Source organism: Oryctolagus cuniculus, chromosome 10 (assembly GCF_964237555.1).
Source record: "Oryctolagus cuniculus chromosome 10, mOryCun1.1, whole genome shotgun sequence".
Lineage (NCBI taxonomy): Eukaryota > Metazoa > Chordata > Mammalia > Lagomorpha > Leporidae > Oryctolagus > Oryctolagus cuniculus.
The window spans coordinates 86,659,100-86,672,919 of record NC_091441.1 but is presented as its reverse complement, the minus strand read 5'-3'; the positions used below and the strand labels follow the sequence as shown (position 1 = coordinate 86,672,919).

Here is a 13,820-nt window from a genome sequence, read left to right as displayed (position 1 = left end):
GGTTCTTTCTGGATTGGTATTACAGAAAATGAAGAACTTTTAATTTGTGTTCTTAAATATATTTGATGAGTGCTTATTTTTTAATTTACTACATTTTAAACCTCTTTTTAAAATTAATTTCATATCATTATAGTTTTAATGATCTGTGACTATTTTTAAAATCTACTGTATATGAGAGTAATTGACATACTTTAACTTAATTATTGTTTATGGCTGCTGCCTATATACCTGCTGAACTATGGTCTTTTTACTTGTTGAACTCTTTATTCAGTGGAGCATTAAGCTTTTGACTATAATATAAATTAAAAATATGTTATCTCGGGGCCACTGTTATGATGCAGTGGGTTAAGCTGCTGCTTGCAGTGGTAGCATCTAATATGAGGCAGTTGGAGTCCTGGCTGCTCCCACTTCCAATTCAGCTCCCAGCTAAGGCAGAGGGGAAAGCAGTAGAAGATGGCCCAAGCGCTTGGACTGCTGCCACCCATGTGAGAGTCTAGGGCAGAGTTCCAGGCTCTGGCTTTAGCTTGGTGCAGTCTTGGTCATTGTGGCCTTTTGGGGAGGAATCAGTGGAACGAAACTCTCTCTCTCCCTATAACTGTGCCTTTCAAATAAAGAAACTAATTAATAAGTCTTTTGAAAATCTTATCTCAAAAATAAGAGAGAAAAAAATAAAGAAAGAAGGAAGGATGGAAGGAAGGATGGAAAGAGGGAGAGAAGAAAAGAGAAAAGAGAGGAACGGAAAAATGAAATTATGATTATATTCTTAGAAATGTATCTATGTACTACATTAAATCTGTTCTCTTTATAATAAAATAAAAAGCACATAAAAGTTAATTTCATTTGAATGTGCAAAGTCTACTGTTTAACAAATGATATATAATCAGTTATCTCAAATGAGCTAGATTTATTGTTAAAATAGATTTCTGGTGAAATGAAGTTGTCACAGGGTAATGGAAGGCAATGTCCTTTTAACCTGGAAAAAAACACACTGGTTCCAAGCACACCAGAGACAACGAAGTACATTGGTTTGTGTAAGAATTATCTGGGGGCTGGCGCCTCAGCTCAATAGGCTTATCCTCTGCCTGTGGCGCTGGCATACCGGGTTCTAGTCCCGGTCGGGGCGCCGGATTCTGTCCCGGTTGCCCCTCTTCCAGGCCAGCTCTCTGCTGTGGCCCAGGAAGGCAGTGGAGGATGGCCCAGGCCTTGGACCCTGCACCCCATGGGAGACCAGGATAAGCACCTGGCTCCTGCCTTCTGATAGGCGCGGTGCGCTGGCCGCAGCGCGCCAGCCGCGGAGGCCATTGGAGGGTGAACCAACGGCAAAGGAAGACCTTTCTCTCTGTCTCTCTCTCTCTCATTGACCACTCTGCCTGTCAAAAAAATTTTAAAAAAAGAATTATCTGGGCCAATTATTAAAAGTACAGACTTGTCCTCCATTCCTCATCCCTCCTACTTTCAAGGCCTTATTATGTGGGACTAAGACATCTGCATCTTTAACCAGCAGCTTCATTAGATTCTCATATGTAAAACACACAAGAATTGTCAGAAATGAATTGCCTTCTTATCATATATGATATTATTACTGATTAAAAAACATAGATTGGGGCAGGCGCTGTGGCACAGCAGGTTAAAGTCCCAGCCTGCAGTGCCAGCATCTTTTATGGGTGCCAATTTGCATCTTGGCTGCTCTACTTCCCATGCAGCTGCCTGCTCATGTGCCTGGGAAAGCAGTGGAGGATGGGCCAAGCCCTTGAGCGCCTGTACCCACGTGGGAAACCCAGAAGCAGCTCCTGGCTCCTGGCTTTGGCCTGGCCCAGCCCTGGCCATCGTGGCCATTTGAGAGTGCACGAGAGGATGGATGACCTCTCTCTCTGTCTCTACCTGTCTCTGTAACTCTGCCTTTTAAATAATTTTTTTTTAAAAAAGCATATGTGGAACCTAAGTAGGAAGTCAGGTAGGAATAAATGAAGCTGGAACAATTTTTTTCATAATTTCTGTGTTGTACTGTGTTAACTCTACCCCTTATCTGTCATTCCAATATACCCATGTTCCCATAATGCATCTGTTTCTCATTCAGCATCAGGAAGGAGGAGTTTCTGTGATGGTCTTATGTAAATTGAGCTCCCTGGTGCAGGGGCCACAACACTGGCAATCCTCATGCACACTAAACTCCACTTTATTTGTATACTCAATTAGGATACCATGCCCTACCTCAGAAAAGGGAGCAGCCCTTTGGTTTCTGGCTTCTGGACCAAGTTTATGAATCATTCTCTGGCCTACTCCCATGATCTATCCTCCTAGGCAATTCTCTGTTCCATTCATGATGGATATCTCTCCATATGGCGTTGCCTATACTCATGCATGAATGCATATTCACTCTTTGTTAAATAAATAAACCTTATTTATTAATATTCATTCATTTATTAAATACAACTCGATGTCACTTGTGCACCATATTTATGCCTCTGCTTTGAATTCTTATCTCTGTGGGGAAAGAACATAAAATAAGAATTGAGTTACTTATGCCTGTAAAAATACCACCAAACACAAAGATGAAATAAAATGGTTCCAGCTTCCTGTGAGTTTATATTCTCAAGGGGTTAAGTGATCAGGAAATATTTTACATCTCTACTAAAGATCCTACTCTTATATCTTGCTTGTAAAGGCTCTTTTTTTAACTTTTATTAAATGACTATAAATTTCCAAAGTACAGAATATTGATTACAATGGCTTCCCCCCCATAACGTCCCTCCAACCCGCAACCCTCCCCTTATCCACTCCCTCTCCCCTTCCATTCATATCAAGATTCATTTTCAATTATCTTTATATACAGAAGATCAGTTTAGCATACATTAAGTAAAGATTTCAACAGTTTGCTCCCACACAGAAACATAAAGTGAAAAATACTGTTTGAGTACTAGTTATAGCATTAGATCTCAATGTACAGCACACTAAGGACAAAGATCCTACATGAGGAGTAAGTGCACAGTGACTCCTGTTGTTGACTTAACAAATTGACACTCTTGTTTATGGCATCAGTAATCACCCTAGGCTCTTGTCATGAGCTACCAAGGCTATGGAAGCCCCCTGAGTTCACTGACTCTGATCATTTTTAGACAAGACCATGGTCAAAGTGGAAGTTCTCTCCTCCCTTCAGAGAAAGGTACCTCCTTCTTTGATGACCCATTCTTTCCACTGGGATCTCACTCGTGGAGATCTTTCATTTAGGTTTTTTTTCCCCCCCAGAGTATATTGGCTTTCCATGCCTGAAATACTCTCATGGGCTTTTCAGCCAGATCCGCATGCCTTAAGGGCTGATTATGAGGCCAGAGTGCTGTTTAGGACATCTGCCATTCTATGGGTCTGCTGTGTATCTCACTTCCCATGTTGGATCATTCTCTCCCTTTTTGATTCTATCAGCTAGTATTTGCAGACACTATTCTTGTTTATGTGATCCCTTTGGTTCTTAGTCCTATCATTACGATCAATTGTGAACAGAAATTGATCACTGGGACTAGTGAGATGGCATTGGTACATGACACCTTGATGGGATTGAATTCGAATCCCCTGGTATGTTTCTAACTCTACTGTTTGAGGTAAGTCAGCTTGAGCATGTCCCGAATTGCACATCTCTTCCCTCTCTTATTACCACTCTTATATTTAACAGCGATCACTTTTCAGTTAAGTTTCAGCACTTAAGAAGAATTGTGTATTGATTACAGTATTCAACCAAAAGTATTAAGTAGAACAAACAAAAAAAATACTAAGAGGGATAACATATTAAGCTGCTCATCAACAGTCAGGGTGAGGGCTGATCAAGTCACCGTTTCTCATAGTGTTCATTTCACTTTAACAGGTTTCCTTTTTGGTGCTCAGTTAGTTGTCACCTATCAAGGAGAACAAGTGGTATTTGTCCCTTTGGGATTGGCTTATTTCACTCAACATAATGTTTTCCAAATTCCTAACAGGGATCACTTTTCAGTTAAAATTTAAACACCTAAGAATAATTGTGTGTTAATTACAGAGTTCAACCAATGTTACTAGAACAAAAAAAAATACTAAAATGGATAAAGTATTACATTGTACATCCACTGTCAGGACAAGAGCTGATCAAGTCACTGTTTCTCATAGTGTACATTTCACTTCTACAAGTTTCCCCTTTGGTGCTCAGTTAGTTGTCGACAATCAGGGAGAACATATGATATTTGTCCCTTTGGGACTGGCTTAATTCACTCGGCATGATGTTTTCCAAATTCCTCCATCTTGTTGCAAATGACTGGGTTTCGTTGTTTTTGACTGCTGTATAGTATTCTATAGAGTACATGTCCCATAATTTCTTTATCCAGTCTACTGTTGATGGGCATTTGGGTTGGTTCCAGGTCTTAGCTATTGTGAATTGAGCTGCAATAAACATTAATGTGCAGACTGCTTTTTTGTTTGCCAATTTAATATCCTTTGGGTAAATTCCAAGGAGTGGGATGGCTGGGTTGAATGGTAGGGTTATATTCAGGTTTCTGAGGAATCTCCAGACTGACTTCCATAGTGGTTTAACCAATTTGCATTCCCACCAACAGGGGGTTAGTGTCCCTTTTTCCCACATCCTCGCCAGCATCTATTGTTGGTAGATTTCTGAATGTGAGCCATTCTAACTGGGGTGAGGTGAAACCTCATTGTGCTTTTGATTTGCATTTCCCTGATTGCTAGTGATCTTGAACATTTTTTCATGTGTCTGTTGGCCATTTGGATTTCCTCTTTTGTAAAATGTCTATTGAGGTCCTTGGCTCATCTCTTAAGTGGGTTGTTTGTTTTGATGTTGTGGAGTTTCTTGATTTCTTCGTAGATTCTGGTTATCAACCCTTTATCAGTTGCATAGTTTGCAAATATATTTTCCCATTCTGTCGGTTGTCTCTTCACTTTCCTGTTTCTTTTGCAGTACAGAAACTTCTAAGTTTGATGCAATCCCAATAGTTGATTTTGGCTTTGACTGCCTGTGCTTCTGGGGTGTTTTCCAAGAAATCATTGCCGGTGCCTATATCTTTCAGGGTTTTTCCAATGCTCTCTAATAATTTGATGGTGTCAGGTCATAGATTTAAGTCTTTAATCCATGTTGAGTGTATTTTTGTGTAAGGTGGAAGGTAGGGGTCTTGCTTCATGCTTCTGCACGTGGAAATCCAATTTTCCCAGCACCATTTATTGAATAGACTGTCCTTACTCCAGGGATTGGTTTTGGACCCTTGATCAAATATGAGTTGGCTGTAGATGTTTGGGTTGATTTCTGGTGTTTCAGTTCTGTTCCATTGGTCTATCCATCTGTTTCTGTACCAGTACCATGCTGTTTTGATTACAACTGCCCTGTAGTATGTCCTGAAATCTGGTATTGTGATGCCTCCAGCTTTGTATTTGTTGTACAAGATTGCTTTAGCTATTTGAGGTCTCCTGTGTCTCCATATAAATTTCAGCATCATTTTTTCTAGATCTGAGAAGAAGGTCTTTGGTATCTTGATTGGTATTGCACTGAATCTATAAATTGCTTTTGGGAGAATGGACATTTTGATGATATTGATTCTTCCAATCCATGAGCATGGAAGATTTTTCCATTTCTTGGTATCCTCTTCTATTTCTTTCTTTATGGTTTTGTAATTTTCATCGTAGAGATCTTTAACGTCCTTGGTTAAGTTTATTCCAAGGTATTTGATTGTTTTTATAGCTATTGTGAATGGGATTGATCTTAGAAGTTCTCCCTCAGCCGTGGCATTGCCAGTGTATACAAAGGCTGTTGATTTTTGTGCATTGATTTTATACCCTGCTACTTTGCCAAAATCTTCTATGAGTTCCAATAGTCTCTTAGTAGAGTTCTTTGGGTCCCCTAAATAAAGAATCATGTCATCTGCAAAGAGGGATAGTTTGAGTTCTTCCTTCCCAATTTGTATCCCTTTAATTTCTTTTTCTTGCCTAATAGCTCTGGCTAGAACCTCCAGAACTATATTGAATAGCAGTGGTGAGAGTGGGCATCCCTGTCTGGTACCAGATCTCAGTGGAAATGCTTCCAACTTTTCCCCATTCAATAGGATGTTGGCTGTGGGTTTTTCATAGATTGCTTTGATTGTATTGAGGAATGTTCCTTCCAAACCCAGTTTGCTTAGAGTTTTCATCATGAACGGGTGTTGTATTTTATCAAATGCTTTCTCGGCATCTATTGAGATAATCATATGGTTTTTCTTCTGCAGTCTGTTAATGTGGTGTATCACATTGATTGTCTTGCACACATTAAACCATCCCTGCATACCAGGGATAAATCCCACTTGGTCTGGGTGGATGATCTTTCTGATGTGTTGTTGCATTCTATTGGCCAGAATTTTATTGAGGATTTTTGCATCTATGTTCATCAGGGATATTGGTCTGTAATTCTCTTTCAGTGCTGCATCTTTTTCCGGCTTAGGAATTAAGGTGATGCTGGCTTCATAGAAAGAATTTGGGAGGATTCCCTCTTCTTCGATTGTTCTGAATAGTTTGAGAAGAATTGGAGTTAGTTCTTCTTTAAATGTCTGGTAGAATTCAGCAGTGAATCCATCTGGTCCTGGGCTTTTCTTTGTTGGGAGGGTCTTTATTACTGTTTCAATTTCTGTCTCAGTTATGGGTCTGTTTAGGTTTTCAATGTTTTCCTGGTTCAATTTATGTAGGTTGCATATGTCCAGGAATCTATCCATTTCTGATAGGTTTCCCTGTTTGCTGGCATACAAGTCCTTGTAGTAATTTCTGATGATTCTTTTTATTTCTGTGGTGTCTGTTGTTACGTTTCCTTTTTCATCTCTGATTTTATTGATTTGGGTCTTTTCTCTTCTTTTTTTTAGTTAGTTGGGCGAATGGGGTGTCAATTTTGTTTATTTTTTCAAAAAACCAGCTCCTCGTTTGGCTGATTTTTTGTAATGTTTTTCTTGATTCAATCCTGTTGATTTCTTCTCTGATTTTAATTATTTCTCTTCTCCTACTAGATTTGGGTCTGGTTTGCTGCAGTTTTTCTAGATCCTTGAGATGCGTTGAAAGCTCATCTATTTGGTGCCTTTCCAATTTCTTGATGTAGGCACCTATTGCTATAAACTTTCCTCTTAACACTGCTTTTGCTGCATCCCATAAGTTTTGGTATGTCGTGCTGTTATCCTCATTTACTTCCAGAAAATTTTTGATTTCGCTTTTAATTTCTTCTATGACCCATTGTTCGTTCAGGAGCATGTTGTTCAATCTCCATGTGTTTGCGTATGCTCTAGGGATTCCTGAGTTGCTAATTTCCAACTTCATTCCTTTATGGTCTGAGAAGCTGCATGGTATGATTCTAATTCTTTTGAATTTGCTGAGACTTGCTTTATGGCCTAGTATGTGGTCAATCCTAGAGAAGGTTCCATGTACTGCTGAGAAGAATGTAAAATCTTTAGCTGTAGGATTGAAAGTTCTGTATATATATGTTAGATCCATTTGGGCTATAGTGTCATTTAAATCTACTGTATCCTTGTTGATCTTCTGTCCTGTTGATCTGTCTATTTCTGAGAGTGGAGTATTGAAGTCCCCCAGTACTATTGTATTGGGGTCTAAGTCTCCCTTTAAGTCCCTTAACAAATCTTTTAGATAAACTGGTGCCCTGTAGTTAGGTGCATATACATTGATAATTCTTATATCTTCTTGTTGAATTGATCCCTTAATCATTATATAGTGTCCCTCTTTGTCTCTCTTAACAGTTTTTGTGGTAAAGTTTATGTTGTCCGATATTAAGATGGCTACGCCCACTCTTTTTTCATTTCTGTTGGCATGGTATATCTTTTTCCAGCCTTTCACTTTCAGTCTGTATGGATCTTTGTTGGAAAGATATGTTTCTTGTAAGCAGAAAATAGATGGGTTTTGTTCCTTAACCCAATCAGCCAATCTGTGTCTTTTAACTGGACAGTTCAGGCCATTAACGTTCAAGGTGACTAATGATAAGTGGTAACTTTGCCCTGCGATTTGCCAAAGATAAGTTCTAATATATGCTTTGAATTCACTGTGATCTTTTGCTGTGAGGTTTCCTTCCTTTACCTTCTTTCATATTGATGACCGTGTTTCTGTGTTTCTGTGTGTAACACATCTTTAAGCATCTTTTGCAGGGTTGGACGAGTGGTGACAAATTCTTTCAATTTCTGTTTGCTATGAAAAGTCTTTATTTCACCTTCATTCACAAATGATAGCTTTGCAGGATATAATATTCTGGGCTAGCAGTTGTTCTCTCTTAGTACCTGGGCTATATCTCGCCATTCCCTCCTAGCTTGTAGGGTTTCTGATGAGAAGTCAGCTGTGAGTCTGATTGGAGATCCTCTGAGAGCAATCTGACGTTTCTCTCTTGCACATTTTAGGATCTTTTCTTTATGTTTCACTGTGGAGAGTTTAATTACAACGTGTCTTGGTGAGGATCTCTTTTGGTCATGTTTATTAGGGGTTCTGTGAGCTTCCTGTACTAGGATTTCTCTGTCCTTCTCCAAACCTGGGAAATTTTTTGCTAATATCTCACTAAAAAGGCCTTCTAATCCTTTCTCCCTCTCCATGCCTTCAGGAACTCCTAGAACCCGAATGTTGGTTTTTTTAATAGTATCCTGCAGATTCCCAACAATATGTTTTAGATTCCTAATTTCCTCTTCTTTTCTTTGGTCTGACTGTATCCTTTCCTGTTCTCTGTCTTCTAAGTCCGATATTCTCTCTTCTGCTTCACCCATTCTGTTTGTAAGGCTCTCTATTGTGTTTTTCATTTTATCTATTGAATTCTTCACTTCATTATGATTTCTCGTCACTATCACAGTTTCCTGTTGTACTAGTTGTTTCATTTCATTTTGAATCCTCCTTAATATTTCATTTTCACGAGAGAGATTTTCTATCTTGTCCATTAAGGATTTCTGTAGTTCAAGAATTTGTTTTTGAGAACTTCTTAATGTTCTTATCAATTTTTTGAGATCTGCTTCTTGCATTTCTTCTAACTCATCATCTTCATAATCTTGAATTGGGGTGTCTTTTTCATTTGGGGGCATCATGGTGACTTCCTTGTTTTTATTACCTCGGTTTTTGCATTTGTTATTTGACATATTGGAGATATTTGGTTTCTTCACTGTGGTGCTTTTTCTTGTTATACTATGACTCTAGATTAAGTGGACTATCTGTTTTTGATGGAGCCTTAGAAGCTTGAGATGGGTGTGGCCTGAGAGCTGTTTGGTGTGCCAAAGGTGACACTCCCAGGTTAGGCGTGGTAGATCTCTCTCTCTCTCTCTTTCTTTCTTTTTTGATTCAAAAGGGAAGTAATTCCACACAGCTGAACGAAGTTGGAGGTAGTTAGCAGGCAAATGATATACCCACAGGAGCCAGAGATCGGAAGCTCTTTCCCAAGGACCACACAGGGAATCTGTTCGGCCCTCAGAGTGGGCTCAGATTCTCCTTCCAGTCTCCCACTGGGTTGCCAAAGTTACGGAATTGTAGCGTCTCTGGAGAGTACTCACGTGAATTCCGTGAGTTCTCTCCCCCACCGTCTCTTTTTTCACAGTCTCAGTTCAGTAGCACCACAAATTTACTAGGTCCTAATCTCCTGTTAATTCGCCCCGCCCAGAGTCAGGTTTTTCTGCTAGGCTCAGGGCCGGTGCAGACCTGAGGTCGCTCTGCTTATGACGTATGTCCAAGATGGTGCCTGCTCTTTGTCTTGCTCGCCCTTGAGAGGTGAGTGGAGAGAGAGAAACCCGTGTCCGTACCAGTCACCTTTTTTTTCTCTCTCTCTCTCTCTTCCAGTTAGCCTGGTGAACTTCCCCCCCACCCCGGGGGGTCGTTCCCTCTAGTCTCCTCTCTCCACTTGCCTGCCGGTGTCTCGGGCTATTGAGGTTTGGCTCACCTCGCGTTCCAGCGCTGGTGTGTTGAGTCTGCCGCTGGTGTCCCGAACTGTGGGCTCCCACGCTCTCCATGCAGGTCCACTGTGAATCACGTGTTCCGGAAGAGTTTCTTCTGCTGTTTCCTCCCCTACTCTTCCTTGAATCTGCAGTATCTCCACTTTTATTAAACTGTCTCTCCCCGGACTATCAGTGTGCTCCCTTCCTATTCCACCATCTTGCCTCCTCCGCTTGCAAAGGCTCTTATACATGGCAAGGTTCATACTGCATAATCACTGTTGATAATACAAAGTAATTTCAAAATGTTGTAATATTTACTGTTTCACTTGATTTTATGAAATCAGAGAAAACATGATTTGGAGGCAGTAAGTATCTTGTTGGGTATCACAGAGCTGGTGAGTGGCAGGAACATGGAAGCAAAATTAAGTAACATCTGGAAAAGCAGCAAGGCCAGCAGTCAGACTCTTCTGGAATTCAGCTGCCTCTCCAGCTCTCTATGAAGATTTGTGGTTCTCAAGCCCAGCTAACATTACATCACACGGGGAGCTTTTGAAAGCCTGGGTTCCAACGTCATACCCCTGGCCTATGTGGGAAAGAGGCCATTAGCATTTTTGAAAGCTCCTCAGATGGATTTAAAAAAAAAACACATGGTGCTTGGTCCAATAGGCTACAAGATTGGGAATTCTTGTGGGGAGTTTTGGCAACACATAGAGATACCGTGAATTTAACGAGCCTTCAGTCTTGAGGTCTCCATGTTCACATGGCTTACTGACGAGGGTATGCTTTTGAATTTTTGTCTTTTGACACAAAAATTGAGGCTCTTGGGTCCACTTGTATCCTCTGAGAAGCACACACTAAAATCAGATTAGACATGCGAAAGCTTTCAGAAGAGAGCAGGAGTTGAAGTAGGTAGAGAAAGCATTTAGATTACAATGCAAATCTGGAGCCTTGGATAGGAGAGAAAGAAAGATGGATGAGAGAGGTTGTGTAGGGAGAGCCTCAGAGCACAGTGACGTTTTTGGGGAGAGAGGGATCTAGTCTGACAGTACCACGGCTCACGATGGGAATTGCTAGTAACAATTCCTAGGCCACATGCACAGCTTCATTCTGTAAAAACTGACGGAGTAGCTTGGCTGTCATGTGTGATTTCTCTCCAGTGAATCACTACTGATAGAATAAACATTATCAAGGCTCCCATCAATCTACCAGCTTATTGTCTTCAGGGACCTGCCATTTAGGAAAACAGGTGAAATTGGGATTTATTCATTCTGTTGTTCACACAATGCTTTTCAATAAGTGCTTTTCCAGGGGCCAAACACTATGCAATGCCCAGCCATTCAGGGTGCAAGACCTGGTTCCTGTTCTTGTTGGGTCTGTATTTTAGTGAGAGGAGACAAAGCAAAACCCAATGCATGTATAATTAAATAAAATGAATACAGCTGTCTCAAATGTTTAAGAAGGACCCTCCAAATCATGATAGAGAGAACTGGGATTGGGAGCTATTTTAGATAGGGTTGGGAGGGAACTCCTCAATGAAGTGAGGGCCATTGACACACAGGGAGCTGAATTTTGGGGCCAGGAGTGGAATGAGAGATAAAAGGTAGAGTGTTGCAGGTGGAGGAGGAGCCCTCAATTTGTGCTAAGTGTTGGCTTAAGCCTAGTGTGCCTGGAGCACATTGAGCAAGGCCCACCTAAGCACAGAGGATTCAGAGGAGGTGGGAAGGTCAAGAAGCCTCAGCAGCCACAACACGGAGTTGCAAGTTTAAGTGCAAAGGAAACTCATGGTAGGATTTTAAGCACTATGGTGGCGCTGGGGAGGGCATGGGGGACATGGCAATACTGTGGCCCACGCATTGTGGGGTGAGAGAGGGAGGCAGAAAGATCAGTTAGCAGACTTCGTTCTGAGATCTGTGGTTGAGTCGAGGGCCCTGAGAGGAAGCAGCACAGGAGATGTTTCCACTGTCAATTCCCTGCAGTCCCTCAGTGCTTCAAGACCTGAGGACAGGGCTAAGAAGGAATTTATTCCACAGTGTGTCTGGGGATAGCTTTGGTAAACAATATCTGAGTTCACAGCACAGATTAAAAATATTTCCCATCATGTCCTACACTCATTTTCACCTTGATTCTTTTACAGTATGACTTAGATATTTGCAGTAAATATCACTTTATAATTTACTATGTATAATTGCTTCTGATATTTTCTTAGCTTTATCTCTCAAACACATACATCCCACTGTGGTTCACTGAGTTCTTACCACATGTCAAGCACTAGATGGTGACATAAAGATAGGCACATATACAGAAGGGGACTTCATAAAGTTCATGGAAATGGACTTGAAAGCATGAGTCCCGGTGATTAGAATAATCTAAAATGAAACTGAATCTTTGTGATATGATGGAATAATAGTTGTAATGATAATAATAGTTAAACTTTAATAATATGTAGAAGAATTATTTCTTGTTTTCATGCTCAATTCACAGTTAAAAGCAGTAGACATGCTAATGGAAACATACTAATCAAAGTATCTGAATAATGAATGAATCAATATAAAATTTCATAAAAGCAGTCAATCATTTTGGTGCAAAAAATTTTTGATGCAAAATTTTTTTCTGATAATACATGGGAAAACATATATTAGGATAAAATAATGTACTAAGTTCAAAAAAATTTTGGAAACACTTTGAAGTTCTCTCTAACACATACATACACACACACACACACACATGCACAGCCACAAACACAATCAGGAGAGGTTTTCAAAAATTTCACAAAAATGCATACTGCAAAAAACTATGAATTTCAAAAATGCTTTGCTCCAACATAAACTTACCTTTTAATTCTGTTTTCATATGAGCTTTTCAAGTACTTCTCAGATCTAACTCTCTTCTTTTTCAAGTAAGAAAACCAGGCTTTGGGAAGGGCACGGTGGCACAGTGGGTTAAGCCTCTTCTTGGTATGCTGGCATCCCATATCGGAGTGCCAATTGGTGTCTTGAATATTCTGCTTCAGATCCAGCTACCTGTTAATGTGACTGGGAAGGCAGATGATAGCCCAAGTACTTGGGTCCCTCCCACTCATATGGGAACCCAGATGGAGTTCTAGGCTCCTGGCATTGGCCTAGCTCAGCCCTAGCTGTTGGGAACATTTGGAGAGTAAACCAGCAGATGGAACATCCATCTCTCTCTCTCCCTCTTTCTCTGTCACCCTATCTTTCAAGTAAATGAAAAAATAAAACCTTTGAAAAATAAAATTTATATGGTACAAAAAAATTTCAGCTTAAATGATTGAGATCATTACTAAGATCATACCACTTACACAGAGAATTAGCATTTGAACAGTCTTCCTGATTTCAAAAACTTGTTTTATGCCACTAAGATGTAATACCTGAAGATCATTTGCATATTTTTCCTTGAACTTTAGAAAAGATAAATTCTCATGCAAACATAGAAATGGCAGTCTTCATCTGCCCAAATCTGATTCTGTTTGCATTAGGAAAAAAATCACACTTGGTGTGGATGGGATGCTTGCTTTTGTGAACTGGAATTCACCATTGGAGATCTTTCTTGCTGATTTCTTCAGTGACTGGCAGATTTCTTTTCATGGTAAAAAAAAAAAAAACCTGAATCTCATTATCTCTTGGGATATCCTTGTACATTCCATGCCCAGAGATATATTTCATTTAAAAGAAATATTTAATAGAAGTTCCATTTATTTCCTAAATAAAGTTTCAACACATCTTATATCTGTGGCATGCGTCACAGCTTCCAAAATACTTTTCCTTTGTATCATTTGATCACGGGGTGGGAGTAGACAAAAAAAGTCCGGTGCTAACAAACTGTCTGCAGTAGAGGAGATGCTAAAAGGAAATGAAATGAGTACAGCATGTTTCTAGATCTAAGACCCATAAGACCTCCTCCATAGGGTCAGCAGGAGGA

General features: G+C 40.1%; 1 long non-coding RNA gene across 1 annotated transcript in view; it reads right to left on the bottom strand.

The window, feature by feature from the left end:
• Window positions 1-13,820, bottom strand: part of LOC138843963 (uncharacterized) — a 159,488-nt gene that overhangs the window by 12,356 nt on the left and 133,312 nt on the right. The gene's annotated exons all lie outside the window — the stretch shown is intronic.